Source organism: Sciurus carolinensis, chromosome 15 (assembly GCF_902686445.1).
Source record: "Sciurus carolinensis chromosome 15, mSciCar1.2, whole genome shotgun sequence".
NCBI classification, from domain to species: Eukaryota; Metazoa; Chordata; class Mammalia; order Rodentia; family Sciuridae; genus Sciurus; species Sciurus carolinensis.
In genome coordinates, this window is record NC_062227.1 from 4,699,686 (window position 1) to 4,705,875 (window position 6,190).

Here is a 6,190-nt window from a genome sequence, read left to right on the forward strand (position 1 = left end):
AAAGCCAGCCTCAGAAACTTAGCGAGGCCCTGAGAAATTCAGTGAGACCCTTTCTGTAAATAAAATACAAAATAGGGTTGGGAATGTGACTCAGGGGCCCAGTGCTCCTGAGTTCAATCCCCGGTACCCTCCCCCACCAAAAAAAAAAAAAAAAAAAAAAAGACCAGATGTGCTCAATACTTCATTAGCAATCTTCACTCGCAGTTTTTCAGTGTGCCTGTAACAATATGTATACAGACTAGCTAAGAATTTACACCTGCTCTTCAGTTTGGTCTTTTCCCCTTGATGCTCACCTACAATGTCTTTAGCGGCGAGTAATAGAAAATAAACACAGAGCACTTTGTACGCATGCGTGTTGCTTTGGTTTTGTTTCTCGCAGACAGTGCACTTGCTGGGCAGTGGCTTCAGCCTTCTTTCAGCTCTTCAGAGGTCCTGTTGGGGACCCTCCTCTGCCCCTTTGTCACCCCAGGTCTGCTGGCATGTGTCCGCCTGTTTGTCATCTTGTGGTCACAAAGTGGCCTCCACAGCTCTGACCACCTCACCCACATTGAAGACTCAAAAAGGTGGAAAATAAAAAGGAAATATTAGTGCCCTTTCATTAGGAAAGAAAATCTCCCCCAACCCATCCACCCACCCCCAGTAGATATCCACTTAACCAAGCATCAGCCAGATTCCTGTCATATATGGACCCTGTGACATAAGGGTTGGGCACTGGTATTAGATCAACCAATCCAAAGCGTCTGCCACAGCAGAACGTATCTGAGTCAGTCACAGAGACTTACTGCGTTCCCGTGTGCAGACATCTGGATAATTTCAGAAGAGTATTTGCTGCAAGTGCTTCAGTAAGATACAGACCTGGAGGAGGAGCTGCTGGGTCAGAAGGTTTCAATCTCAACATCACCAGGCTCCTGGAAGCTTCTCTGATCCTTACATGTCATTTCCCCAGTAACAAAGAACTATGTTTCACGTGGGGAGACCAGTGACAATTTTGACATGATTATAGAAAAAGTAGCGGCTGGATTTTTGGAGTTCTGGGCCAGTAGATGACTGAAAGATGAAGAGAGCAGCCTTTGAATGGTTTTCAAGTTTCCTTCACAATCTGCCATTGTCCTCTGGTGAAGAGGGTTTCCCAGGAGATGGTGCACAACAACACCCATCGAGGGAACCGTTGCGTCCACCCTAGAAAAATGGAAATGAGTATTCACCAAAAACCCCATGTGTGAATGTTTCTGTCAGCTCTATTTTTAACTGTCAGGAACTATAAACACTCAAATGCTCCGCAACAGGGGATGGGTAAAGGAACTGGTAGGTCCTCGAAATGGAATACTGCTCCACAATACAGAGAAGAAACTGTTGTCGTGGATCTCAATGGCATTGTGCTGAGTGAAAGAAGCCGTCTCCAAGGACTGTGTATGCGTGATTCCATGTGTGTGATGTTCCCAAAAGGACAACGGGACAGCAATGGTTGCCAAGGTTGCCAAGGGGGAGGGTCCAGGGAGGACATCAGCCAAGGGAGAGTCCTGCATGACCAAATTGTTCTGAGCCCTGATTACGAAGACATTTGCTTTAATCTGCATTTCAGGTTAAATTCATAGATAGAACTCTGCATTTTTTTTCAGAAGTCTGTTTTACTGTCAAAATACAAAGTAGATCATGGTCTGCAAACCCTATTGGTCTGCTTAGGCAGTCAGTAGAAAAATTAGAAATGTCTATAGCAATTTTTCTAAATTTAACAAGGAGCATCATTTAAATTTAAGCAAAGTTACCATCTAACATTATTTTGTATATATTTCTTTTTCATGTCATTTTTCAGTAATTCTTTTTACCACTTTAATCTTGGGGGGCCGGGTGAGGGAGTGCTGGGGATGGAACCCAGGGCCTCAACATTATCAACTTGTAAGTGCACAATTCAGTAGCATTTGCACCTTCACATCCCTGGACAACCAGCCCCACCATCCACCTGCAGAACTTCTTCAGCTTCCCATGCTGAAACTCCATCCCCATTAAATATGAACCCCCACCTCGCCCCACCCCAGGCCCTGGCAGCCACTGTTACACTTCCTGTGTCTATGAACTTGACTACTCTAGGTACCTTACAGGTAAATGCAACCCTGCAATGTCTGTTCTTTTGTGACTGCCTTATTTCACTTAGCGTAGTATTCCCAGAATCATCCACAATGTAACCTGTGTCAGAATTTTTCTCCTGTTTAAGGCTGAAGAACATTCCATTGCATGTATATATCACATTTTGTTGATCCATTCATCTGTCAATGGACCTGGATGGCTCCACATTGGGGCTGTTGTGAATGACGCTGCTATGAGCAATCATCTGTTCAAGTCTCCGATTTTAGTTCTCTGGGGGCATATATTAGGAGGAAGAATTGCTAGAGCACATAATGTCATCTAATTTCTTGGGAAGCTGCCGTTCCATTTCTGCTGGGGCCGCACCATTGCACATTCCCACCAGCCATGAACAAGGCTCCAGTGCCTCCACATTTTCACCTGCACTCCCTACTTCCCTTTTCCTATAACAGCCATTCTAACAGGTATACAGTGGTGTCTCATTGTGGCTTAGAATGGCATTTCCCCCATGATTTGCAATACTGAGCATCTTTTCATAGGACTGTTGGCCATTCCAGTAATTCTTTTTATTATGTTTTATAAATGTAACAATTCACAACAAATCAGCAATGAGACAGACAAACCAAGCCAGCATTTCAACACAGATCGCTGCAGAGACACAGGCCACTGGGCACTCTGCAGGTGTCAGGAATGAAAAGTTTGGGTAATCGGGACTCGGGGGGAGAAACATTGACTTGTGCCATTTATAAGCAGTCAACTACCGCCTGCAAAGAGCAAGGAAGGCCTGCTATTTCACCCCCCCTCCAGCCCAGGCTGACACCAGGCCTGACAGTCATACCCTTTGCAGCTACATTTAAATGTTAGAAGTTCAAGTTACCCACATGACCTGAAATTGCAGCTGCTGACCTTTCTGCAAATGCCAAAGTTCTTCCAGAGCGGGCACACAGAACAGAGGGGAGACAGAGCGGCTTTGCTGAAAGCCGGAAGGGTGCAGGGAGGGCCACATTCCCTCACAGTGATTTCAGTGCCACTGATCCGTGGGTGACCACAAAGCTATTTATGACCTGCCGTGCTTGGTGAAAGATGCTCGCCAGCCCAAGTCTAAGTGCATCAGGACATTCAAACCCTCTGAGCAGTTAAGGCAGTCTTGCTCATGGGGAGCATTCAGAGATCCTCCCGAAGTTCAGAAATGTGCCTGCGGAGTTTTAACTGGAAGATCATTCTTTGCTGGCAAAACTCTGCTGAGAAGCTTTGGGTGCCCCCTCTGGAGTAAGTCCAACACGCGCTCCTTCATAAAACTCAGCAGTCCTGCCTAGAACATGATAGACAACTTTGGGGTACCTGCTCAGTCTATGATTCCAGACTGAGAGGAAGGGACGCCCTATTCATGGTCACATTTATCTTAAGTGATTCTAATCTCCAGTCACAGCTGATTGGACCAGGGGTAGACACTGGACACATGCTGAGCCAATCAGATTTTTTCTCCTAGGAACTTAGGGTGGGACACAGAGACATCAGTGAATTGGATAATGATACTGGAACTAAGAGAAATGTGTCCTTGCAGGTAGGAAAGCAATGGATTCTGGGTTTCACAAGATCCCTCTGAGATTCTCCATCAAATTCCCTTTCTAATTTAGCCCTGACGAGTGGCTATTACTTACAGTGAAAATGGCCTTAACTACAACAATAGATTAATCCAACATGTTATTACAACTAACATTTGCAAAGGAAGAGACTGAGGCTCAAAGAGGTTAAAAAGCATCACCAAGCTCCACTTAGTCCGTATGGCCTAGGACATGGCCCTGTAGCATGACAGAAAGAAAGGTCCGTTTCTCCATCGTCTCCATCTGAAATAGACTGCGGCTCAGACATCCAGACTGCTGCCATGTTGTACCACCATCTTTAAAACGCACAGCTTCAGAGGTGGCAAGGAAGGAAAGAGAGAGAGGCTTGAACAGGTGTGCACTGCCGGTCAGCCCAGAAGCTGTCTGTCATCTCCACCCCGTGCCACTGGCTAGAACCCTGTCACATGGCCCACGCCTAAATGCAAGGGAGGCTGGGAAATGTAGTCTTCTTGGGGGTTCTTCTTTGGCTCACACAGCAGGTAAGGAGAGACGCAAGACTGAACCCACTTCACCCTGACCCCAGCATAAAGGATCTCCGTCATCCCTGTGGCCACGCTGTCTTCCCTGCAGCTTGCCAGGACCCCCAACAGAGTCCCAATTCACCACCATCTCCACCCTCGCCACCTTGTCTGTGGAGTCTCAGGGAATTCCTGCAGCTCGGTGCTTCAAGGAAACCAGAAATAGCATCTCAATGAAGGAGTGAGGCCACTTTGAGCTTAATCCTTCAAATTCGCAGAATGGTGTCCTAACAGACTGTGTGCCCAGGGCCACATGAAGGAGGAGTATGCCCTGAGCTTTGTTGCAGGAGGGACCCCGAGTTATACCCCCTGGGGAACATGAATAGGAGTGTTTTCTAGGACTACCACAGAGCAGATGGCTTCAATCCAGAAGCCTGAAATTAAGGCCATGACAAAGCCACCTTCCCTCTGGAGTTAGGGTCCTTCCATGCCTCTTCCAGCTTCTGGGGGTTTCCTCGGTGGCCTCGGCTTTTGGCCCTTCACTCCAACCTCTGTCTCAATCTTCACATTGCCTCCTCCTCCAGGTGTCTCTTGGAAGAACCCTTGCTGGATTTAGGACCCACCCAGGCAATCTAGAATGAGCTCTTCTCAAAATCACTTATTTAATTACATCTGCAAAGACCCTTTTGCCAGAAGAGTTCACATTCGGGGACCCAGAGATCTGAGCAGGGGCGTGTCTTTGTGGGGGACGTCTTTCAGCCACCACAGCCATCTTGAAATGAGCCCCACCTCTGAGGTGGGACCAGGTCACAGTCACTCTGGCACTTGGGAGCCAATGGTGCTCAAGTGGCACTTCCGCCTCCGTCCCTGCCCGGTGTGTTCCATCAAATGCCCTGTGGCGTAAGCCATGTCTAACCTGCCCCCCGTGACAAACCCAGGGCATGTATGACTTCAAGTCACACCGGAAAGACCTTCTCTGAACTTTTGGCAAAAGACACAAGCAGCAAGGACGCTCTTGTGGAGAAACCCTTCTGCTGATTTGTGTTAAAATACTCAGAATGTAGGCTGCAGGCCAAGTCTGACCTGGGAAGGTGACTTGCCGGATGTGGAACCACCAGCAAAGATCAGACCTGGAAGTCGGGAAGGGGAAGAAGGGGCCCCTCCACGAATCCCACCAGTGCCAACACTGAGAAGGTCAAGAGACGTAGCAGCCAGCTGTGTGCTTCCTTCACGGGGGCACGTGTGTTTGGTTAGAAGTGCAAAGTCTCCCATTTTAGGGGCAGTGTGACACTGTGGGGCCCGGGGTTCTGCACATCTCTGTGTGACTTTCAGTGAGTGTGAATCCTTCCCAACCTCTGTCCAAGGGCAGCATCCAAGACTCTCCCAGGTCATATCCCACGCTGAGATTCTAAGGATCACCGGAGGAGAATCGCCATTTGCACTGCTGGCTCCGTGTCCAGCTTTCTCAGGGCAGGACACAGAAAGACGTGGGCATACCCACAGTAGAATGCAAATAAGTCTCAACTGAAAATATTCCCCTAACGGAACCCAGGCCTCCACCAAAGCCAGCACTCAGAACATGACAACCACAAGCAGGGAAATGGGTCCTCTAGTTACTTTGCTCGGTTTCCTCAGGCACCCGGGTGGTGGAGAGTTGCTACCCATACAGCAGTCCCAAGCAGAGGAAGAAGCCCCCAGACTGCTAAAATCCCCTCCAGAGCTTTGAGAACCAGGCACCGACTGAGCTACAAGGTCGAAACTCAACAGGTGCTTTGTGAGTCGGAAGACTTTCCTGAGCGGGTCAGTCACAGCTGGAGCCAGGGGAATGCTGGGTTTTGGGTCCAGGCAATGGACAAAACCAGATCCAACCCTCAGGATTGAAGTCAATTTCCTGTCCGAGAACCGTGGAATGAATGGGAGCGTTTGGAGGGCAAGAAGCAGGATTCACACAGACCCCTATTTTAAGTTCCCAAGTGAAAAACTACATATTTTCATATGTGCATGCACACACACACACACACACAC